General features: G+C 35.0%; 1 protein-coding gene across 4 annotated transcripts in view; it reads right to left on the bottom strand.

Moving 5' to 3' along the window:
• Foxp2 (forkhead box P2) overlaps positions 1 to 26916 on the bottom strand; it is a 534032-nt gene that overhangs the window by 341890 nt on the left and 165226 nt on the right. For 3 of the 4 annotated variants that reach the window (XM_031381204.1, XM_031381198.1, XM_031381206.1), the window contains exon 3: positions 9179 to 9272. The exons of the other annotated variant lie outside the window; for it this stretch is intronic. The gene's annotated coding sequence lies outside the window, so the exon portion shown is untranslated. The remainder of the gene's footprint in view (positions 1 to 9178; positions 9273 to 26916) is intronic. 4 annotated transcript variants of the gene reach the window in all.

The raw sequence follows: 26916 nt of genomic DNA, 5'->3' as shown, positions 1-26916 counted from the left end.
CTTGAAAATGGAGGGGAAAAATTGTTTCTGGTAAATAGATGCATAATGAATAATATATAACTGCATTAGAAAATCATTGACTGAAAAAAAATAAGAAAGCAGCAGACATATAATATCCTACCACACCTAAGTAAACAATGATAACATTTTGGTAAGTAGAATTTCCATTATGAATAAATAAAATTTATGTTGTTATAGTAGAGTTTACATCTTAAATATTATTGGTTATTTCATTGATGGGTATAATATAATCATTTAATCACTTTAACTCCTATTAGCATTATTCTGAAACAGAAATTTATATATTTAATTGCCTACTTCATAACATGGGAAGAATTGATCTTGGGAAATATGAACATTTCAATACTACCATGAAAGTGGGTGTGGCATTATATAATAAGTTAGTTACTTTGCATTATTTTCAAGAAATAATGGCATAGAAATCATACTCAGATCCCTTTATTGACTGGCTGGCATTCTGGGAGATGAATGTCTATCTGTGCTTTCCTTACTAAACTTCCATTCATCTTCTCTAAGCACAAGGCACATAGTGAAAAGTGAGAACAAGGTGAATCAAAGTAAAAGTGCAGCCAGCCTGCTACTTGTCAACAATTACAGGGAGTATATTAGTAGGAATATTCATAGCTCCAAGTGAAAGAATCATCTACTTCATAAAAGGATTAAATGAAATGGAAAGTCATTTAAAGTTGACTTTGCTAGTCAACATCTGTCTCTGAAAGCTCAGAGGAATGTCAGGTTCCATGAAGTCTGTGCCATGGACAACAGTGAAGTATGTCTTACTAATTCAAGGCTCTACTAGAAAATAAATGAGATATACTGTATAATTATCTGCCTATACATGTGTAATGAAAAGAGATGCATAGGACATCCGTAATAAATACAGATGTGATATAAAGACAAGAGAATGAAGCTATTTCATCATTAATACATACACATAATAGGCAAACCTGGAATGAAGCAAAGATAGTGTTTTAGAATGCATAGTTTACTAAAATATGTAAAGCAATTATGAAGACATCATGTTCAACTAAATTTAAATATTTTGCACTCTATATGTTTATACTTAACTTTCAAAAATATTTTCATTTTCAGTCCATTTTTTCATTTGAAAGTAAAATAGATTACATAACTCAAAAATTGCTTCATGTAGATTAAATTAGTTTCAAGCTGTTTAGTAGCTCTGGTTTAGCCACTTAATACATGTAAGTTGTATAACACTGTCAGATTTCTTCACTTTTCTGATAGCCACTCTTAAATCCTTAAGTTGAAGTTAGTAATGATAATAAATATCCACAAGACCAGGAGTATGTGTATCTAGGCCTGAATTAATTTACATGTAGTTAGAACCCAAAGTACTGAAAGACCATCAATAATGAAAACAAATTGTATAACAATACAAAGAGGACCCTGTCTTGGAAAAAAAAAAAAAACAATACAAACAGGAAATGGTATTTTTTTTTTAAATTCAGGTAAGCACAAGAGTAGTAGCAAATGAAGAATGGATAGAAAAGGGGTAAATATTAAGAGGAGAACAGGATCTTGATAACTAAATGTGGCTGGAATACTACAAATAGTCTCATTCATGGTTCAGAGTATTCCTGAATGTCTACTGATAAAGGGAGACTTTTTACAGTTCTCAGTTCTCAGTATGTACCTCTGGATGGAAGACAGAATTTGGATGTACGCTGACAAATAAGAAAGAAATGCATATACAATACCAGAATGAAAAGGGTGTTCAGAAGCTAACATAAGGAAGTTTTGAGCAAATCCTGGATAAATAATTGTATTCCATACTCTACTGTGTAATTAAACTACAACATCCCTTTCAGTTTTCTTCCAACAGAACACAAAGTGTGCCTATTATTAGTCACTCCACATATATGTAGAGGGAGAGACACAGGAACCCTGAGTATGACTTAATCACAGGGAATAAAAATAGTAAAAGTCACTGTCAAGTTCTAAAGTTTCTCTCAACTGTTAACACAGATTAAATGAAAAAAAAAAAGTGCCAGTCATTTCCTTAAGATGACTAATTGTGGTGGTAGAAAATTGGTGAGTGGTGGAGGGGCAGCAGAAACAGGAGGATCCCAGTGACAGACTGGCAGCTCCTTCTCCCTTGCTTCTCTCCCGCCAGGGAACAGGTCCCTGTGCCTGTAATTCCAGTGCTCCAAGATTTTGAAATCTCAAAGTTCATCCTCAGTGACACATACCCTCTAGAAAGACCACACCACTTACTTTTTCCCAAAACAGGCCAACAACTGGAGACCAAGTACTTAAATGTTGGAGACTTATGGGGGAACCTCAAGGAAGACACTATAGCATGAGAAGATGCACTTGTTAGCATGTCAGAGAGTTTCAGAAACTAAGGTCACTCTAAGCATTTTTCCCCTAAACTATTTCAGATGAAAAGGCATACAAAATGTTATTTTATATTAGTCTTTGAAAAAAATCCTTAAACTTTCTCTCCCCCAAAACAAACAACATGTGAAACACAACAAAACCCAAACAAAACTTCACAGTACATTTCCCCTACCCAAAATATTTCCAAACTTGAACACATTATCTTTATTAATGAATAAAAGACTCAACTTTTGTATTATTGTTACTCAGCAGTGGCCAAGAATTACAACTATATGGAATCTTACGATTCTGAAGTATACTTTGGAAATTCCATCCATTTGTGTTGCTTATTAAATTCGCTGAGACTACTGATCCATGCACTTAAGTGTTATAGAAACAGAAAAAAGAAATTCCTCCAAAATATTGTTGTTTTAATAGCTTTTCCCATTGATCATTCACAGATGACTTATTTTAATACCAAACAGCATTATAAAGTAATAATTTTATTTAACATTTTGTTTTATTTTTAAAAACTGAGTCTTATAGGTCAAATACTAACAGGAATATTTATCCCTTCTTATCCTGAACACAAACCATATTCGATCTCACTTCTTAGCCTTTTTCATGGGCTTAAACCTACCAAATTATTCCATTTGATTTCAGAGAATTCTCATACAGCAATCTATTTTATTTACCTTATCTTCAATAAAATGGTTCAGTGACCATCAAGAACTCTGAGACACCCTGAGTTTCAATCAATCTTCAGGCAAAGGCATCAATCTGTATTAGACCTACTGTGCTGGGAGTTTCAGCTAGAGGTCAGAATGAGGCAGAAGCAGGGTAAAAATGAGAGCCAAGCTTAATGAAGCCACTGTGAAGAGAAAGGCCTCCTTTGGTGCTCACAGACGTAGGCTCTACAATACCAGGTGCAGAGCTCTCTATGCACATGAAGACTTCCTTAATAAGACTGACAGCTAAGAGGAGGCACTGATCTCTGTATTTTACTTTTAGGTGAAATTTGCACTTCTAGCCTGTTCTCTATTTTCTAGCAGACAATAATAAAAAACATTGTTGCAATCACCAAACCCCTGAATTTCATAAGGTAGGAAACAATTAAAAAAAAAAAAAAAAAAAAACCTAAATTTCCTAAGCCCTTCTGTGGCAGTTTCATAGTTCCGGCAGAACATCCCTTACAAATCTGGGGGCATTTTAAATACAGCGGCTGGATTAGATTTTCACTACAAACAATCAGAAAGTTTGAGTGAGAAATCATTTTTGGCAAATGATATCATTAAAGACTAATTCCAAGAAATGTGGGGTAAAATTGTTAGATGCTGTAAAAATGTCTCCCAAAGTACAAACTTTGTAATAAGCAATACTGGTTCATATTTGATATGGGCTGTAAAAGAAGATTATTGTAATAGTGCTCTTCCCAGCAGATAAGACCATTAAAAAGGTACTTAATGTTCAGCTGAACTGAAAAGCAGGCCAGTTATAAGTTGTTTTTTTTTTTTTTGCATGAAACTGCATCAAAATTTTGAAAGTGTTTATTTATAAACCGTACATTTAAAATTATAAATACAAACTATTTTTACAATAAGAAGTTGCATTTTCATGGTCTTTTCCATATGGTAGAGGATTTATGCCCAGATACAGTAGCAATGGAATTCAGAAGGATGATTTAATGTAACAATTTATATAAAACAACAACAAAAAGAAAGAAGGAAAGAAAGAAAGAAGAAAAGGAAGGAAGGAAAGAAGGAAGGAAGGAAGGAGGAAGTATATTGCAGAACTCTTATTTGGGGAAATATTCTTCTTACCTTTCTGGAGACCAAATTTATAATTTTGTCAGTGAACTCAGCACTTCAAAAGGTCACTCAAAACTCCTATATATGCTCATCTAGATTCTCTAGCTTAAATATATTTCTTAAAGCTCCAAAAATGATGAAGAACAACATGAAGGTAGTAGAATAGATTCTGCATATTAACATCCTATAAAGATAACAGGATTTACATCATTCTCTGCAGATCTTCCATGAGAGAATGTTGACTGACAGAAAGACACTTGGTCCTAAGTGCATCACTGATACTGATATGATCACTTGAAAAGATGTGCAAAGTAGCCATTCACGTATTATAAAATCAGTATTCTGGATGAAGTTTAAACATTCCCAGTTTATTCCCACTTGGCTCACTATGTTATAAATATACATGTCCACGCTTTGATTACGTTTGCCTGGTAGAGCATCTATTTAGTTAGTATTTTCTACCATACGCTCCACAAAGACAGAAATAGTACGAAATTTTATATAAAAAGTTTTTAGAGTGATTTATTTATTATTATCTTAATAGGAATTATATATTGACATTTAAGAAATTGTCCTCAAACTTTGTAAAATAAGGAAGGAAAGTGTTACATCTCATAAGTTAATGAAGACAGAACAGGAACCCAGTACTTTAGTTATCACTAAGTTGTTTAGAATTAGCCTTCCAGGAAGTTGTGATGGAAAAGAGTAGGAAAGAGGAAGAGGCATTAGGAAAACCATAGAAAACCCATCTGAATTGATGCTTTCATACCTTATGTGTTTAAATCAGAAAATGCAGTATACTATCTTCACTACAGTATACTGCCAACGCGAAGAACCTGCTAAACGTGTAAAGGAAACACTGAATGATGGGAACAAGCAGAAATTGAGACACCTATGAAAGATGTTGGAGTGTCCCTATTGCAGACATCATCTGTGATCATATAGTTCCTTCCCTTCTAACTGTAACAATTTCCTACAGCATGAAATTCTGAAAAGTCATCTTTAAGGTATCAACTAGTCTAGGCTGACCTATAAATAACTCACTCTGAGGCCAACACTAGCCTTAAAGTCATAGTGATTTTCCTATCTCAACCTCCCAGTGCTAGAATTGCAGGCATGAGCTACTCACAACTGTCTACAGAAAAAGTAACTTTTAGAGTCATTCCAACTTCTTAGTCCATTCAGTAGTGGAAATATTCGAGAAGAATTTTCTTGAAATATCATACTTAAGTGCTAGCACAGACACCAAAGTTCTAAAGCAAAAGGTGTCATATATAATTTATATATGATATATAGATATAATTTGCAGTAACTACTTATTAAGACAGCACTACATGTAGTGCTTTTGGGTATAATGTGTAAGTCATCTCTCAGTCACTGGAGAATAATGCCAGTGATCATCTGACCCTCAGAGCAATATTATATGGGAAGATACTACAAAAACAATGTTTTGAGCCACCTAAAAATACAGAAGAAATGGGAAAAAGTAAATTTGCTTTAAAAAGACTGAAATAATGAAAGCAAACACATACACAAAAGGCTATGAATTGACTACAATGAACCAATGGGACACCAGTGCAGGGGATAAAGGATGCTCCCAAAGAATGGATTAAAAAAATCTTACTGTCACATTCTCACCTGCTGCCAGAGTCCAAGTTGTTGATTCTGCACTTTCTCATCCACTGACCCCAAGGAGGAAAATGGGCAGGACAGAGGACTCATGCAACAAAATACTAACTTCTATAATAAATGGCAATGTCCCTTTTCATAAATATAATAATTTTAAACTTTAACATAGTAAATAGTTCAAATTTGAAATCTGAAATTGCTGTAAGGACATAAACAAATCAATCTAACAACCAAATCTGTGTTTCTAATTAATTTATTCTTCCTGTAATATTTCAGCTGCAAAGGCTGATATTTCTATAAATGCTCAAGAATAAAAGCTTCTCAAATACACTTTTCTGTTATGGTGAGCTTCTGGCAGTACGCATATGCATTATTTACAGCAATGTGTGGTTAACGATCATTTAGACCCGTGGAAACAAGGAAAATCACTACAAACACATCATACTACCAAACCTTAATTAGAAAGTTTCAAGCAGGTTTGGGAACTGCCCAAGAATATAAATTCCCTTCCTGGAAAAAGTTTCATCATTTTTCAAAAATAATTTATCTCCTGGTTCATTAATAAACTTCAGGTAATTCCTGCTTTATTTTATTTACTTATTTATTTATTCATTTATTTTATTCAATTTTAAGCAAAGCAAAGCAAAGATTTACTAAGGAAAACTTAGCAGGAAATACAAAGAATAGGAATGATGACAAAGGAGTCTGGCTAAATGTTATTTCGACCTGACACAGGCTAGAATCATCTCAGAAGACTGAGTAAATGCTTCACAGTGTAGGCAACCATGCTGTGTACTTTTTCTTTAATAGTGATTTACGTGGTGTGTCCTTGCCCATTGTGGGTGGTGAAAACCCTGGGCTGGTGGTCCTGGGTTCTTTCAGAGAGTAAGTGAGCAAGTCACAAGGAGCAACCTAGGAAGTAGCAGTCTTCCATGGTTTCTACCTCCACGTTCCTACACAGTTTTGAGTTCTTTCCTTTGTTCCCATCAAGGGACTGTGATTCAGGACATGCAATAGTAAAACTAACTAGGACAGTAATTAGTATCAGAAGTGGGGTATTGCTGTGACAGACATAATTATGTTGTTGTTCTTAGGATTGTGGAAGAATGTTGGATCTTAGGGCTAAAAAGCCATTGAGTATTGAAAGTTAAGTAGGTTGTACTATTGGAACTTGGGAGATAATGGCAAATACAGCACAGCTCATTGAGTCCTGGCTTGTTATGTTCAAAGGGAAGTATATTTTTTGGTATTTTGCTATTTTGAATTAACACTTAGTCTTTCTAGTCTAGCCGAGAAACTAGGACTACTGAATTGAAACCTTTTCTTTATTGAGACAGATGACAGTGTCTAGCAGGAGCCAAGAAGTTACTAGTGATTCAAAGAAGACTAGCAGCATTGAGGTATAATATTCTTAGAGTATTTCCTCAGGGATTGCACCCAGAAGCTGTGATCCAGAGACAGCCAAGATTGTACATGTTGTTCACAATTGAACGTGGTGGAATAAGAGTAACCCAGGATATACAGATTTTGAAAGTATGAAGGGATCATGGAGATGATCTAAGTCTTCACTCTGTGTGAAGCAAGAAGGATCTACTGGTGAAGGTGCAACCCCCATCGCTGCTGAAGCCCCAAGACTGAATGACACCATGAAAAGAGCCTAAGGTTGGCTTATTATAATGAAAGTGACAGCAGAAGAACCTGACATTTTAGCTATGGCAGTACCATAGGATTACTGCCACAGACAGCAAAGGTAATGGAGTGGAGCCAGCATGAACAGAGGACACAAGATACATATTCGGAGGCTTTAGGAATAGACCAGAAGACCAGGAGTGACTCTCTGACATTGGATACTGAGTTACTTACACTGTTGGAGCTAGTTTTGTTTTGTTTACATTTGACTCTGCCCTGGTTATATCCTACTGGAATAAAAAATTATGTAATTTATTTAGATTTTACAGGGGTATGTAGTTCATCAACTTTGAAATTTTAAAGAGATTTTGGATCTTTAAGAAACAGGATTTTTTAAGGTAACTGAATTTTTAATGTTTTTGAATCTGTAATGAATGTGGAACTTTTAAGTTTGCAATGTTTTATATTGTCATACTTATTAATAAGTCATCTTGATGATACGCATAAGAGAGAGATTATTGCTAAATAATGTTGTATTGATGTGTTAACAGGGAGGAGGTCCTTTATTTTAATATAAATCAAAGTATTTCTGCTCCCATACAAGTACATATTTTTTAACAAGAGGAAGCAAATGATAATATCAAAAGTTGTTCTAAAATTTGAGTACATTAGTGTAACCATTAACTTTATTGTGAATGCTAATATCTCACACCATACAAAATTTTAGGTGATAAAAGCAAGTCTTCCTCATTACTAATTATTAGCTCTGAGCTAATAATTACTTTTAAAGGTAAATTAATTTTGCAAATCATTTAGGTTCTTTATTGTCCGATTCCTCCACTTGTCAAATGAAGATTACAACCTCAGCTTCACTTCATAAAGATAATGAGAAAATACACTCAGAACAGGTCATACTTCTTTGAAAATTATAAAGTTTCACTAAATGTCCAATGACTTTGTGTTCTGTGTTTTATAATGTGATAAAGTTGGTAAAAATAACTACAGCACAAACAGGTAAAGCACAAAGTGAAATAAGTGGCTATGAGAGCTGTAGATCTGCATGCATCCCTCAATGAGGTTATGGTGACTCTTAACTGGAAAAATGCCTAGAAATGGGGATAGGTCAATTTATGCAAAAATGAAGACCCAAAGCTTGCCTATGACAAAGGGGACCTACAGAGGAAAATAATTGAAGAACCTAAGGCATAATGATTCCCCTCCTTTAGGAAGCTTTCTGAAAACAAAGAACAAAAGAAAATATAAGGGTGAGAGTTGATAGTACAAAAAAAAATCAAATAAAATTCTGTGCTGGGCAGAGTCATGGCCCAGGACTTTTATCACACATGAACATTAATATACATACAGCTGGACTCACTCACATATACATGCACACTAGTAATACTGAAAATATTGGCTCTCAGAAGGCAGCATAATAGAAGCAAAAATATATCAAGTAATTTTTCTTGGACAATCATACATTTTCAATAGTTCAAAACAAAGTCTCAAATTCTTTTGTACTAATATTTAAAAAATGAGAGCTGTCAGAGAGCAAGGGGGAAGCTCGAGAGCCAGTCACATAAAGAGGGATAAGAAACCCTGCGACTATAGCTTGACATACCTCTGTGGTCCATTAGAAACTTTATAATATTGGGAAAATAAACTTAGCCAAAATACTAAGGATTAAAATAAGCATTGATATACTAAGAAACAGCATAAAGAGCAAAAGAGCTATCACCCAGAATGGCATTTACCTTTCTCTTCCCAATCTTCTACACACCTTTCAAGTCAACCTTGCAGTGGATTCCTAAGTACATTCAGCCCCAGCATCACATTGGAGGAGGAGCTCTGTGAGTAGACATAAAAAACTGTCACTACTTTGAAAATTAACTTTGTATATTTGTCTCCATTAATACAGCCATTAAACAAAACAGAGCACATTTATCTCCAAAAATGTATTACTTAATTCATTCATAATATTAAACCTTTAAATCAGTATAACAAGCACTAGATTCACTTGCAGTTTTAGAACTTTAAATCTCATTGTTGAGAATACACAAGATGCTCTGCTGGGAGGTTCATATTTCATTCCTCTCCTTAAATATATTTGGAAGGTTTAAAATTTTTTATTATTAAATTTCATAATTTATGAAATAAATGTATTTGTGTTGTAAGACCCCAACAGAAAGGATGACTGATTTCAATTGCCTCTTCAACACATACTTAATGAGTTATCTAAGGCTTTCAACAATTAACAAATTGGTAGTAATCATTTTCTCCTTTTAGCACATTGTAAGGCTTATTATTTTGATGAAATTTGAATTTCTATTTTCCCTTCCTATCTCTTACTTAGCCAGTTTGTTTTCCTAGTGTCTTCCTCTTTATTCTGAAATATTTTTCTCATAATCTTTCTTTGGCTAAATACATTTATTTAAGAAAGGCACCAAACTTTGTTGGACTTATTATTATATAAATAGAAAAAATATTGTAATTTACCCATCTAACCTGATGAATGGGTAATTATGGCATAGCAAGCTGAAGCAACACTTCAGTGAAACTGGAACAGGACAGAGTACTGTGCTTGATCAACAGTGTCTGACTCAAGCATTGAACTTGTTTGAGTAGCATCATACACAATCTCTTCCGAGAATCAGAACAGTCTTATTTTTAAATAATATTTTCAAATGCATTTAAGCTAAAGAATCCTTTATCCCAGTGAAATCTTAATAGCTTGAAGGGCTTGTTAAACCTGAAGGGACATGTTTGAATTACAGTGGCAAATGCTCAGTGTTACTGTGACACTTCCCCAACTGTCATTGGTGTTCCACAAAGCCTTATGTCTTCTATAGATCATATTTCAAACCATCGTGTTAAACACAACAATTAAGGTAGACTGATGTCATAAACAGTAAGGTAATTCAACTATTGCCCTTTGCACCCTCCCATTTCTTGTTCTCTCTTTCTTATATCTACATTTCTCTCAATATGAAAAGCTTTCACACACATGGGCTTACTCTTTATATACATTCCTTATGTTACTATTTCACATTTATTTTTGTATCACATCATTTTAATTATCATTAAAATATAGATGTCTATATCATTTATTACATTCATATTAGATTATTTGTGTTTTGCTGTATTCATAGTAAACAATTTTCCAAACAATTCTTCTAGTTTTCCTCCAAGTGTTGGATCATAATGACTCATGTTCTCTCTCTCAAACATATAACCATAGCTTTCTAAGGGATATTTTCTGCTAGAAGACACACAGTATATAAATTATTTTAAAGTTATTATATTGTTACTAAAATAGATGAAAGGCTTAGAAGAAATTCTCTAGTAGTCTCTTGTTTGCATTAGGCATTCACATGAGATCAATTACATTCATATAACATCAATCATTTGTAGAAACACTGCAAACAAGAAAATAGGTAAAATTTGATGATAAAAAGTTATTCTTTCTCACAGGTGTTGTGGATTTGGTTTTTGACTTGTTATGTTAATTGTGTTCCCAAATTACATGGGTATTCCCATTTCTACATGTAAGACACTGCCGGTACCTGCTCACAGTTGGTTCTAACTAGCAAAGTTGTTGGAGACCAATGGCAGGGCATGGAGACAAAGGTGGGATTTTAGATTTCCCAGACAAGGGAATCAAGGAAAGAAGGATTTAGAATTGCCATCACAAGGAAAGGAATAAGATGCAGGATTGAGAGCTATGGAAGCAAAAGCATACAACCATATAAAAGCTGAAGAATAGTAGCCCCAGCAACCACCAACCCTGCACTGGGTCTGGAGTAACAAAGATAGAATGTAGATTTTAGTGAGTAATAATTCAGGAGTATCAGAGGAGGCATTAGCAATTGGAAGTTTATGAGTGACCCAGCCATTTTGTTGTTTAAGGCATATTAAAACAGAAGGTTACCTGTGTCTATCATTGGAAACCAAGAACACTGGGCAGGTAGATAGAAAGCATTCTGCTATCAATGCGGTAATTTGGGTAGCAATAATAGCTAAATAAAACACATAAGTGTATGAGGAGGCTAGAAAGATCTAGGATGAACTGGGGTAAGGGAAAGACAATCTGTGTGCTATGGACTGAGAACAAGGGGCATGGGTATGACAAAATTTTTTTAAAAATGGAGGTGGAAAAAGTTGTGTTTGCAAAGGTTCAATGCTATAAAGTTACCAACAATAGAAAAATACTCATAGCAGTTTAGTATCCTGATTCTGATTGTACCAGCAGGAACTCTATAGCCCAGGATTGTTTATCTGTTAGCATCTTAGTGTGTTAAGAATTTAGACTACTGCTATGGAACATAAAGGCAACAAGTAACGATTTCTTGAATCGATGTATTATTACTCTATGAACAAACAACTACAAAGCTGAACAAGTGTGAGAATTAAAAAAAAAAAACTAGGTAGAATAGAGAGAATATTTAAACCACAAAGGAGATAAAGACTTAGGTAATCAATCATTGAGTTGAAAGGAAAACAGAACACAGGTGTTTCCTTTATAAATGAAAAAACTAGGCATTCAGAGTCTACTCCCAAGACCTGCAGAAGAAGATGAGCATGAGCTAAACCCATGTTCTCTGTCCAGATCACTTCCTGAGGTGCCAGCTGCCTACTCTACAGAAAACAACAGCAACAACAACAACAAAAACAACAACAACAAAAGAAACCTTCTACTCCTTAGAGCTGCACAAAATCTGTTAGATACAGCACACACTTTCCTTGATTCTCCTTATCATAGAGATTGTCCAGAGGTCTAGATCTGCCCACCATGGAGTAAAATTGATCAAGAATATCTCCTCTTTTGGAGTTGTTTTTCCCACGACCTCATCCTCCCTTACCTACAAAAGACCTTCGATGTACATAATCTTCTATACTATTCTTCTCCATTTGATCCTCTGAAAGTAATCAAGATTCCATATCCAGTTGTCCTATTTTGTTGAATAAGTGCAGACAGAGCGTAAATGGAAAAAAGAACAGTATGAGAGAGGGAGAAGTGAAATAAATGGAAGGAAGGTGTTAGACATCTTAAAATTTAAGCAGAGAGTCGAGGAAGATTAACAACAGCCCCATACCATAGCTCTCCCCCACACAGCAAGTCTATTTGCCAGTGTGATCATTTATAGAAGCAAATTCCTGCTTTCAATAACTCCAATGGCAATTTTTACAGAAATACACACACACACACACACACAAATTTATCCAGTTGTCCTATTTTGTTGAACAAGGCGCAGAGCACAAAGGGAAGAAAGAATATATATACACAGAAAGAATATATATGTGTATATATATATATATGCCTATATACATATATATATATATATGTGTATGTATATAATTTAATTTCAGGAAAGAAAGAGACCAGTGAGCAGGAAGCAGGGAAAAAAGAGGAGACAAGACATGAAATCTGTAAGTATGAAGAAAATATGACTGTGAATATATGATACCATCATAAGGAAATTTATTGCATTGACTGATTGCTTAAAAATAATATTATGAGACACCAGAGGAAGTGAAGGAGTGCTTCTCTGATTCCTGTCTGCTTTTGGGGTTCTTATATTTATGTTGGTTTGCTTTTCCAGATACCATAGAATGGTTTTTGCTTTATTTTGTTATATTTTATTTTGTTGTTATCTCTTAGAAGAATGCTATTTTCTAATGAGACAAAAATGGGAGTTATCTGGATTAAGAGGAGGTAGGAAAGATCAGGGAAGAGTAGAGGGAGAGGAAACTGTAACAAGGATATATTGTATGATAACAGGATTTATTTTCAACAAAAGTGGAAAAGTAAATTCTTAGAAGGAATAAAATTCTCCAGTGATTTTAAAAGATAATGAAATACAGTGCATTTCCCATTGTCTTAATTCAACACACCACAATGTTACTTTAGTTTAGAATTTCAAATAAAATTAATTATGGATATGCATTTTGGAGTTTATATAAATATAGAATACTGCTTTGAAAAGTTGATGTGGTGACTTTAACATTATTGTAATAGGACCAAATCCTTATATTTTGTGTTTATTAATAGGCTCACATTATAGTGATGACTTGATATGCTACAAAACTATGAAGTATAAACAAACATAAGCATATACTGGAGAGCTAGATGATAGGAGATTTCTTCTCATATTGGTTCACAAATTAGTCTTTGGTCATGCAAATAGATTGCAGAGGTGGAAATATTGTTCTGGTTGTTAAGGAAAGTTTCTTTAATTATGATAATGTCAAATATACTACCATTTATCCACATTGGATGAAGCATATGTACACCATATTCCAGTTATAGTGATTTACTCTCTATAGGGATATAAGAAAGTAAAGTAAATGATACTTAAGGTACCACCAAATTCTTTTCAAAACATCAATGAGATCTATTCAGAGACATGCCTTGAAAGAATAGTTTCACTGAATATTGGTTAATATGAATACGGTTCAAAACATTTATTCACAGGTGTGGTGGTTTGCATAGGAATGGTCCCCTTCGACACATATGTTTGAATGCTTGGCTCATAGTGAGTGGGACTATCAGGAGATTTGGCCATGTTAGAGAAAGTGTGTCACTGTGAGGACTGGTTTTGAGGTTTCATGTGCTCATGCTATGCCCAGTGTGACAAACAGTTACTTCCTGCTATTTATGGATCCCAATGTAGAACGCTTATCTCTATCTCTAGCACCATGTTGCCTGCAAACCAACATGCTTCCTGCCTTTTATGGTCCATAATTATAATGGACTAAACCTCTGAACTGTAAGCCAGCATTAATTAAATGTTTTCCTTTATAGTTTCTGTGGTCATCATGTCTCTTCACACCAAACAACAACAACAACAACAACAACAACAACAAACAAAATAAAACAAAAAAAAATCCACTATCAAAGACAAAGGGTATAAAGGATAAGACTATTTCATTTAGAAGTATCGCTTATACTTGTCACAATTCATAGAAATATTATGGAATATCTAAATATACACTTTAGAAAGATGATTCTGTCAAAGAAAGTAAAAATCATAAATAAGAAAACAGGACGAAAATATTGCCAACATAGACGAATGGCAATACATAAAGTTAGCCTGCTATGACAATTACTTTGATGGACTTCACTCACAGCAAAATGAGGGTACCCGGTAGAGTAGTATAAAAATGCATTGTCATATGTGTATAAACTGTGAAAAATACTTTACACATTTATACTTCCTGTAAATTTACTTTCAAATAGTATAAAGGCCATTTGTTCCTTGAGTCCTTGATGTTCTGGACACCTGCTATGTGCAAAACCTGTGGTCAGCTGAGGACAGAGAAATAAATATACTCTTCCTTTTAATTGTGCTTTAAGAATATGGCATGTGTACAGTTAGTGTGGATTTGAGTGACTGATATTTGCCAAGATAAAAATGTGTTGCAAATATGATGCAATGTAAGCAAAAGAAAGTTCATGATACCATTCGCTAAGTTAAAAAAAAAAATGTTAATGATACAGGTATAGGAAGTGACATAGATGCCAGAAGTGCAATGAAATCTCCTTCTGAAATGTCTTGCAACAACAAACTTAAGTCTTTTAGACTTAAGAATGCAGACTGGTATATCTATAGTTTTGTTTCATTTGGTAAATACTACCTGAACTTGCCTACTTGGATGTTATTGAAATCTACGAAAAGGTTCAGGAAAATAACAGAGCTTCACTCTGTCAGCATCCATATCACAATGTGGTAATTTGAGGAAATTGTCAATGTAGCCACTGTCTTGATTCCAGTGCTGGTTTGACATCTCTCTTTAAATGAAAAATCTAACACGGAGAAGAAATACTCAAGTCTCAGTAAAAGTCTTTTTAGTATACATAAGCAAACTCAGGATCATTAGCATAAAGCATTTCCCACTGAGGTATTGATACTGATAAATATTGCATCAGGTGGATAAGCCTAGATGACTTGAGATTTCAAATTTGGTCTAGTACATGCTACACAATTATATCCCCCAATTGCTTCTTTAGGAAGTGTAGAGACCCAATCTTTGCCATTTTCTCAGCTTCTATCACAACAAAATATATTGATTAATAGGTACTGAACCCATTGATGTAGATGATAAAAATTTCAACAGTATAACCAGCATATGATCATTCATAGTATGACATTTATTTACTTGATGATGTATAGATATTAAAGTTTTGAACAGAGAAAAGTCTGACTTCTATTATCCCCAGCTATTTATTCCATGCCTTCTTTTCCTTCATTGGCTACTCATTTGAGCTTCTATTTACATTGATCTGCCTTTTCTAACTAACTTCAAAAACCTCAACAAACGAAATGAATGAAAAAAAGTATCTCAGGGACGGATGTGTTGACAGCTTGATGTGCAGATGATGACACAAATGAGAGAAAATGGAATCATGAAAGTGCTTGATGAAGCATCAGTGGAGTACTCCATTGATGGCTTCACAGCTGCATGGGATACTGCTGAATATGGAAAACCTGGAAGATGTAAATCTTGCCTTTAAACCTTTATTCTTTGTTCTATTTCCTGTCTTTCATAAACAGAGTATGTCTCTCCAATTCATATTTTTATCTTTAAGTTCTCTGTCACATAGGCCTAAAAGCAATATTCCAAACCTCTGAACTAATGGACAGAAACACCCCGTGGATGAAGTGGGTCTACATGAAAGGCGGGGGATGGAAATGAAAAAGGGATGGGTTGCAAGAGAATGATGAAGCCAAGACAAAGTTTCTGATGAAGCTACAAAGTTTAATATTTAGCACTGCCTTTATATAGAGAGAGCTGCAGACCCATCATTTGTTTCAGCTGGATTATGTTGCAAAGCAAGGGAAGCAGGCAGTCTACTCCTGTAGAAGACTGCAGGTGCGGCAAGGCAGAAGACCCCACCTGGGTCATTAAGGTCCAACTGTAGCAAGCACTTAAGGTAAGATTTACTTAAACTGCTCAAGGCTGGGGGAAGGGCACACAAATCTTTTCTCTTTTTTTCCATTTCAATAAGCTAACATACTAAGTTAAAATATTTTTTCATAAAATATCAACCCCAGTCTTGAGTGAGATGTATTGTAAATGAATGATGACCCTACCCTTAAGGTGGTAGGAAAATATTCAAGTTACACTGCAATTCTAATGAATTTACACTAACTATAAAGTGATATAGAGTAATTTGAAACTGAATTTGAACTTGCTGTCAGTGATAATTGCAGACTCTAGCATACAAGTAAAAAATGTAACTGTCATTAAAGCAGATTTTACAGTAAAAATGTACCAAAGTTACTCTTCCTATTTACTAGTAACAAACTAGTACTATTTGAAATTAAAACCTTACAATATTCATGCCAGTACCCTCCAAATCAATATATTTAGGACTAACTTTTACAATCTATATACAATATCCTTATAAAAAACACAAAAGTAATTTTTTAAAAAAATCAAGGAATATCTGAAGATGAAATATTGACAGCAGGTCTTCCTTCTGAAATCTATGAATTCAGTTCAAACCCAGAAAAAAAATCTAAGCTTAGTACTTTTGTGGATACTGACAAACTGATTGTGAATTTGAAAGCAGAAGCAAAATCCTAAAATAGTCATACTGTATCAAGGAAAGTTTGGTAACTCAAAAACTCCTACTTCAAGGCTTACACTCCAGCTTCAGTAAGAAAGACAGTATGTTATCAGTGAAAGAAAAGATCAGTGGAATAGAGTAAAGCTCCAAAAATAGAACCCCACAAATAGAGTCAACTGATACTTGACAAAGGCATAGAGACAGTCTTTTCAACAATCGGTGCTGGAAAACCTGGAAAAAATATGAATCTATACACAAACCTACACTTCACAAAAGTTTACTCTATGTGGATCAGCAGAAGTGTAAAATGCAAAGCCATAGGACTTGCAGAGAAGAGTAAAAGGGAAAATGAACCAACTTTGTTTATATGGTCATCGTCAAAGCAAGGATGCAGTCTGTGAGACTCTAGATAAGTCAGATATCAGTAAAACTCAAAACTTCCACTTCATAAAGGCACCGTTAAGACATGGAGAAAAACAATGTTGGGAGAAAACAACTGCCCAAACAGACTAATTTAATAAAGAATATTTATGCAGAATGCGCAAAGAATGCTCCAACATCAATTACAAGTAAACAAAAAGAAACATCACTATTTTAAAATTTTTCTATGACCACAAAGATATCTCAGCAAAATGGTTTTGTGGATAGCAAGTAAATTCATGAGAACATAGTCAGTACTTCGTGTGATGGTTGAAACCAGATTAAATGAAAAGTAAAGAAATATGGAATCACTATACACTTGTTAGAATGTCCATATCATAAAACAGGAATGCCCTAAAAGCTCATAAAATGTGAAACAGCAGGAATCCACACAGCGATTGAAGGTGGGAAAGCCAAACATCCCATTTTAGGAGACAGTCCAGCAGTTTCTGATACACTAAATATTCATTCATGGTGCAGTTGTCACCTTTGGTATTTATCTAACTGAACCAAAAATTTATGTGTGTATGGAAACTGAGGATAGATGCTTATGGGAGATCCATTCATATTTGCTAAATTTTGAAGCAGTCAGTATGCCTTTCAAAAGCAGGCAAATAGACTTTAAACTACTGTAGACAATTATTATCACTAGTAACCACAAGACTGAGACAACTGAAGGCTGTCTTGGCATTTCCTTCTACAAAGTAAATTAGACAACTGCATTTTAATTTATCTTCAGGGAAATTCTTAGGATGAGGGCAGAAAGTAGCCACATTCTTTACCAAAGTAACCCAAAAACAGTCTGTCACTCGGTTACTAACATTATTCCCTACTGAAATCTCTTGAGTTTGGCCTCCATATTCAGCACATCTTCCAAGCTCCTAATAAGATGCATGGTTAGGCCTCATGTTTCACATCTATTGTTTTTCTACTTCAAATCTTAAAGACTTCCACATTTCTCCAGAACTTGGCACAGTCAGGCCTATCATAGTTATCATTCCACTTGCTTGTACCAACTTCCATTTTAGTTATGTATCTGTTTATGTGATAAAACACCATGAGCAAGGCAAATTATAGATGAAACACTTAATTGGGGTTATGGTTTCAGAAGGCTAGAGTCCATGACAGTAGAGTAAAGGCATGGTGCCAGAAAAGATATTTAAGACATAAAAGCCCACCCCTAGAGACATATCTACTTATTCAAGGCCACTGATCATAATCCTTTCTAAACAGTTCCATCAACTAGGGACCAACTATTCAAACATAAGAGCCTTTGGGAGTTGCTTTCATTCAAACCACCACAGCAAATTAGTAGACACAATGTTAATTCCCTCCATTTAGACTGGTCACTTTTTTTTTTAATTCCTCCTCTCTGCTTCAGATGTGTTATTTCTTTATTAATTTCATAAAATTTAAATACCAGTTAGTTTTTATTTTTTTTATTTTTTTTAGATATTTTCTTTATTTACATGTAAATTTCTCCATTCCCAGTTTCCCCTCCAAAAAACAAAGAAACAAACAAAAACAACAAAAACAAACCCCTGTTGCCTCCCACTTCCCCATGCCAGTTAGTTTTTAGACTTAGTTCATATTAATGGGTTTACTGAACTGCAGCAATGGAAACACAAATTTAAGAAAAGGTCACGGCACATATTATGCTTTTCAAACACATAAAGAGTGATTGTAGGAAAGGCCATTGATTTCAGAACACTTGACTCTAGACATTAAATGAATTAAATCCCAATGGACAATTGATAGTGGTAAACCATGGATAGACCAATGGAATTTCAAAAGTACATTTTAATTTATTCATTTAAGAAACATAATTAAGAAGAAAAATGATAAAACATCAAAGTAAAATTTAAAACTAGAACAAGATAAATTTTTTGCTGTATCACATAGACACAACTTAATAATAACATCTTAAATTTTCATTCTAATTGAAAAAACTTTCCTATTTACAAATATTTTAATTACTAACAATTATTTTTTTCTTTCTCTATTCTACCTATCATGCCTATGACTGACCTTCAAGTCATTGGTTCTTATTTACAAATCTATACTGTCTCTTATTCTTCCTCAGTTAAACTCTAAGCTCTAATTCATGTCAAATTCTGTTTCTTCTTGGTATCTTATACATAAAGTACATGTCCATTGTTTGCTTCAAATATCCAATTAAAATTATAAAAAACCTAGATGATAAACTTCTAAGCATAGAATATTATCCAGAACTAGGGGACCCAAGTTATATGAGTAGCATGTAATATACCTGAACATAGTGGAGTGATTCTTTTGTACAGTATCCAATATGTGTACTTGGACTGAATCCTTCAAAACAAAAGAACCATAGCTTCCAAAATTGTTGACTGTAGTTCATTTACAATAAAAATTCCATAATAGGTACTTTCTTTGAATGAAATATTCATTTCTCTACCTTTAACATGCCTCCAGCAAATCAGTACTCCAACTGAACAGTGGAAATGCACCAGCAATTACATGAACACACATAAGTTGCTGCTATCACTGCTGGCTCTCTACAAGCCGTAACAGTGACAGTCACAATACCAAAAGTGAATGGCACACCATCAGAGAGGCCATGTCTTCCAGGAAACTTAGAGGGGAGCAGGGGGAGAGGGGAGGGAACAGGGTTTTGTTGTTGTTGTTGTTGTTTTTTAGTTTTTGTTTTCCTTTTTCCTTTTTCCTTCTTCTTCTTTTTTTCTTGGAGGGGAACCTGGGAAAGGAGATACTGTAAATAAAGAAAACATCTAATAAAAAAAAAAAAAAAGAAAGGCTGGACTGTTTTTTCTTCTCTCTAACCTGTAAGAAGTGGGGTCATTGTCAATGATCTTAGTAAAAGTGGCAGGAATGAAGCAGGAAAGAAGCCCCAGCTCTGAGAACATCAGAAACACCTCTCTACATTTCAACCTCAGTGGAAGGCACATGGCTAACAGAGCTCGGAGATCATCAGAAACAGTGTCTCTAGATTACAGGTCTAGGGAAAGTAACATGGCTGTTCTTACCTGCCATGGCCTTCCTAAAGGCACTGTGTTCTAATAAACACTGTTTCCTCACTGAGGCAAAAACAAAACAAAACAACAAAAACAACAAATAAAACTTGAATCAATACTTATGAGGTAGTTTTGAAAGTGTGAGCAATTTTATTCACTCTGGGTATTTAGTCTGAGTGATTGTTTGACTTAATTCTGGTCAAATATGTGTTCTAATACTCATCTGTATTTGATATATTTGAAATTAAATATTTGTAGATATTAAATACTGTAGATATTCCTATCTACAAAATTACTTGAAACCCATGTCGTATAAGGAACAAATATTGAATAACTTATGACTATTATAATTACTTAATACACTAGAAAACATGATTCACATTTATGAAGGCATATCTACTGAAGATGAATATAGAAATGAAATGAATTATACTTATGCAATGCAATAACATTACGTCTTCTAAAAAAGAAAATTATAAATGTAACAATATAGGTAGATTTAGAAGGTACTATATTAAGTAACAAATATTCACCCCAACAACACAGATACTATGTTACTGCATATTTATGAAATATATAGATTATTCAAGTTAAAATATATCTGTAGAACCATACTATGTAGAGATAGAGTGAGGAAATAATTTGACCTTATTTTTTAAAGGTTAGATAATTTCAAAATTGGTAGAATAAAAAAAAACTAGATATAAAAGACAGTCATAGTTTCCAGCAATGTGAATGTAATTAATGAGACTGAATTATATTCTTTAATTAAGATAAAAAATGTTATATATATTTTGACATACTTAAGTAGTTTACATGTTAATGTATAAATAATTCTCTGAGGTTTAAATTTTCAATAGATAAATTATAATGCTAAGAAGAGTAACTGAAAGCTATATGAGCTTTGAATTATATAAGATTTGCAAAATGATGCCCATAAACTTTTTGAAAGAGAATACAATGTAAGTTAGGAAGGGCAATGTTCTTTGGAGCTAGGAAACAGCTGCTTCTAATGGTTGTGAGAACACCTTGCAGTGGTATACTATATATGATATAGTATAGTAAATATAGCGGCACATTCTTTAGAAAGTTGGTGAGCAACATGGAAGGTTTTTAAATATAAATTTGTTGTAGGCATTTCCTGGCACATAGCTTCCTATTGGATGATTAGACTATTTACTACAAATGATCTGCATTTAAACATTTACAGAATATTAAGATTATCATGTCACTGATTTATTTGTGTATTGTCACTGTCTTAGTCAGGGTTTCTATTCCTGCACAACATCATGACCAAGAAGCAAGTTGGGGAGGAAAGGGTTTATTTGGCTTACTTCCACATAGCTGTTGATCACCAGAGGAAGCCAGGACTGGAACTAAAGCAGGTCAGGAAGCAGGAGCTGATGCAGAGGCCATGGAGAGATGTTCCTTGCTGGCTTGCTCAGCCTGCTCTCTATATTATAGAGTCCAAGACCTCGAGCCCAGGGATGGCACCACCCACAAGGGGCCCTACCCTCTTGATCATTAATTGAGAAAATGCCCCACAGCTGGACCTCATGGAGGCACTTCCCCAACTGAAGCTCCCTTCGGTGATAACTCCAGCCTGTGTCAAGTTGACACACAAAACCAGCCAGTACAATTGACCCCTTGTCAACTTGACATACAAATACATCACTATTAAGCCTCAACCCTTATGTTCTTATTCATCCCCAAGATCTAAAGTGCCACAGTCTTTATATATAAAATTCAAAGTCTCTTAACTGGGCTCCACTAAAATACATTCTTCCTTCAAGAGGAAAAAATATCAGGGCACAGTCACAATCAAAAGCAAAACCAATGTCAGGGATTCAACTCACGATCTTCTGGGCTCCTCTAAGGGCTTAACCGGTCACTTCTCCAGCTCTGCCCTATGCAGCACACAGCTTGTCTTCTGGGCTCCAGACGCCTGTACTCCACTGCTGCTGCTGTCCTTGGTGGTCATTCATGGTACTGTCATCACTAAAACACTATCTTCTGCTGTAACAAGGCTTCACCAATAGCCTCTCATAGGCTTTCTTCATGGTGCCAAGCCTCAACTCCTTTGCATGACCCCTTCAGTCCTGGGCCATCAATTGCAAACCGATGCTGCCCCTTTACCAATGGCCTTCCATGGCCTCTCACTGTGTGAGCCTCAGCTGCTCTTCATGACCCCTTCATGCTGTCAAAACCAGTACCACCTGGGTTACTCTTACACTTTACCAAGTCCTGCTGCAGCACAAGGTACAACCTTGACTATCTCTGGAACACAGTCTCTTTGCTCTCAAAAACACTTCCCAGAAGATGTCACCTCAATGATGCTGGTCTCTTCTTAATCACCACTAATTTCTTAGCTCCAGCAAACCAGCATCAATAGTCCCAGTAATACAAATTTTTCACTTTAGTAGTTCTGGTATCTTGTTAATCACAGCAGATACTTCAGCCCCAGATAACCAGAACCACAGAATTTTCACAATCAAAACAACATGGCCCTGATAAGAGTCTTATCTTCCCTCTGAAATTTCACAAGCCAGGCCTCCATCTCTGCACTGTTCTCAACATGATCTTCCATGCTCCCACAGACCATCCCACAGAGTTCTTAACAACCAGTGATTCTTCTAGCTCAAAGTTTCAAAGTCCTTCCACAGTCCTCCCCAAAACATGGTCAGGTTGTCACAGGAATACCCCACTATGCTGGTACCAATTTGTCTTAGTCAGGGTTTCTATTCCTGCACAAACATCATGACCAAGAAGCAAGTTGGGGAGGAAAGGGTTTATTTGGCTTACTTCCACATGGCTGTTGATCACCAGAGGAATCCAGGACTGGAACTAAAGCAGGTCAGGAAGCAGGAACTGATGCAGAGGCCATGGAGAGATGTTCCTTGCTGGCTTGCTCAGCCTGCTCTCTTATAGAGCCCAAGACCTCCAGCCCAGGGATGGCACCACCCACAAGGGGCCCTACCCCCTTGATCACTAATTGAGAAAATGCCCCACAGCTGGACCTCATGGAGGCACTTCCCCAACTGAAGCTCCCTTCGGTGATAACTCCAGCCTGTGTCAAGTTGACACACAAAACTAGCCAGTACAGTCACCTACATTAAAATGCTTAAGTGAACATCATAACCAATCATAGTTAACACCTAAATTTTGTTGTTGTTGTTGTTTTTGAAAAAATGTTATCTACTAATGTAATAATTACTAAAAACATAAAACACATAATTTGATAGAATCACAAAGACTGTATTATATTCTCCCACAATTTAGAAATGATATGATATAAATTAATTAATTAATAGAAATACTCATGCAATTTATTGGATGAAAGGAAAGATGTAGAAAAGCTTTATGAAAGAGTTTGAAACAGACATAAGCATAAAAGGTATGCAGTATCTTTAAACAAAGGATAAATTAAAAAACACAAGCTATTTGAAGAAATTAACAAAAATTGGATGTCATATAAGATTGTAGCCAAGGTATCTTTCCTTCTAGGTTATCTTGTAACTTTTAAGAATTTTAAAGAACCTGACACCAGAAAAGCCTTTGTTTTTCAGGTAATCTACATCAAAATTTGTTTTTCAACATGGAGGAAAAAAATCATAATAACATACAAATAAACACTGTACTAAACATCATATAAATTATAATCGTAAAATATTGCTTAAGTTTTGTATAACCCTCTTGTATAGTTACAGAAATGAAAAAGGAATGCGTGCTCTAAATGCAAGTGTGAAAGCAGTTTTGAAAATGGGCATATTAAGGTATTTCAGGGATTCCTTGTGTTCCATAGATCCACATTAAGATTTGCCTCATGCCATAGTGGTCATCATTCTGTCTCAGAGTTTGCATAGCTGGGTAAAACTATTGGTTGCTTCCCTTCCTTGGAAGCTTGCGTGGTACCTTCTGGTACCTGGAAAGCTAGTATTCAGGGAAAGGGCATTCAGGCCAGTACCAACAAAGAGTAAGGAGGGGCATGCATATTCAATGGTTTGGAGAGAGAAAAGATAAGGAGGAAATGATAAAGATATATCCTAATAGCAAAACATGAAGTAATAGGAAGAAAAGATTTTTGTGTTTGCAGGATGAAACGTGAATAAGAAGGCAAGGAAGACAGTGAAGTGTGCCTAGTATTACTGAAGGCCAAGGTTTGTGTGTATTTTAAAAAACAGACACATAAAAGGTTCCTGAATGAAAAGAAGAAAGAAAGAAAGAAAGAAAGAAAGAAAGAAAGAAAGAAAGAAAGAAAGGAGGAAGGAAGAAAGAAAGAAAGAAAGAAAGAAAGAAAGAAGAAAGGAAGGAAGGAAGGAAAAGAAGGAAGGAAAGGAAGGAAGAAGAAAGAAAGAAGGAAAGAGAAAGAGAAAGTTAGTCATTTGGTTGAGAGACAATAGGGGAAAAATGCATGAGGAATCATGGAAAGACAGACTAGAGCCCAGTAAAAAAATCTTGAAAAAGTTTTCTGACAAGATCGAGTGTGTAGGTATAGTCCTGAGAAGCAAGAAACATATATGTTTCCTACAGGATCAGTAAAATTTACAATCAATCAGGAGGCTCCACAGGATAGTGTACTAGGAAAGATGATAAAGGAATTCAAAAAGAAAAATGAATTCCAAGGTAGGAACAAGAAATATATCAGGTATTTTAATGTTAAAGAAAGTGACCATTAAATAATTACTGGAGGGTTATAGTAGAGGATTGTATAAGTTACAAACACAGCATCTGAAAAAACCAATGCAAGATCAGCACATTCTAAGACCTGGGGTTATAAATAAGTTATTCTATTGTTTTATTGAAGGTGGCCAAATTATAAGGTATTAAGGCAAAAATGAAGGTAAGGAAGTTCTAAAATCAAACAAAAATCTACTTGAAACTTTGAGGATGACAGAAAGAGAAAGGAAAGGGAAAAGGAAGGGGATGAAGAATGGCCAGAGTTTAGATAGGAATATTAAGAAACAGAAGTGGTGATGAGCAAAACCCAAAGAAAGGTGGTGAAGAGCAATGGAAAGATATTTCAAAGACATTTCAGTCCATTTCAGAAACATTAGGTCAGAAATGTGATGGGTGCAAACCATACGGAACATGGCAACTCTACCATGATTTATAGCAATACCTCTACAACACCACATGCTTTGTCTCCTGCATGGCAGCTTTGGAGGAGCCCATGAACACATCACATGACATTCATGCCACTGTCAGTTGATCCTTCTAGGAAATTATCTTCTGTGGATCTAATGGTGATACTTACCTTTCTCCATTTAACACTGAAGTTTCTATTTCCTTCATCAGCTACTTGATAAGGCATCTTATGTTTATCACAATGAATTAACTAAAGGAGCATTGTTATATTCTATATTATGAGCAGAACCTTAGAGTCAGAACTCCTGAACTCTCAGCCAACCAGAAAAGGAACAGTCATAAAACCAAATGCTCAGTGAATCCACTCAGAGTCTGCCCTTTTCAGAGTACTGATATAAGGTTATATTACTTGTGCATGGACTGAAAGCCAATTGTCTTTAGTATCCCACCATAAACAATTTGTTCAATTTAAATTTAAAAATAAAATGTTAAACAATCAGTTTAATCATGCTTGTTAGATAGCAACTGTTCAATAACCATGCCTAACCTACTGGACAGTGCAGATAGTAAATGTCACTAACACAACATTGTTTGATAAACATTGTTTGCTTCTACACATATTTATTAGAAAGGTGGAAATTCACACATTTTTAAGATCTATCCTTCTTGAGTATTTAGCTCACTTCCCATATTGCACTAAAGTGTCACGTGTGATCACAGGCAATATTTGCAATTATAGGTTGGTATCTGATCTATTCTCATTCAATTTTACAGATCACAAAAAAGAGTAGTAGACATATGATGTGCTTCATATTTTACTATAGTACAGGCAAGATTTAAGCTCAAAGATTTTGAATTCAAAAGAGACCAAAACATAATAAATATAAACACAAAATCAGAATGCTGTTATCTGACTTCAGTTTCATCTAGATCCCAGTTCCACACTGTTGAACATTCAAAGCCCCCTGTAATTCTACCTGCACACTTCTCCATGCTCTTTTATTAATCACATCATTCACACAAATCCCATCCTTGCACTTTAATTACGGATATAGAAAGTGTGGTTTATCTATGGAATACTACTTAGTTATTAAGAATGAAGGCATCATGAATTTTGCAGGCAAATGGATGGACCAAGGTGATATCATCCTGAGGGAGGTAACTCAGACCTCAAAAGAAATACATTGTAAATAATCACTGATTAGTGGCTATTAGCCAAAAAAATTAGAAAATACCTAAGACACAACCCACAGACTGTAAGAAGTGGAACCATCAGGAAGGCCCAAGGGAGGATACTTCAATTCCACTTAGAAGGGGGAAGGAAGTAAACCTGGAGGCAGAAGGATGGAGGGATCTGGGTGGGAGAGGTGAGGGTGAGGGGGAAAGTAGATCATACAGGATCAGGTAT

This window comes from Mastomys coucha, unplaced genomic scaffold, assembly GCF_008632895.1.
Source record: "Mastomys coucha isolate ucsf_1 unplaced genomic scaffold, UCSF_Mcou_1 pScaffold20, whole genome shotgun sequence".
Classification (NCBI taxonomy): Eukaryota; Metazoa; Chordata; class Mammalia; order Rodentia; family Muridae; genus Mastomys; species Mastomys coucha.
This window is presented reverse-complemented; position numbering and strand designations above follow the sequence as displayed.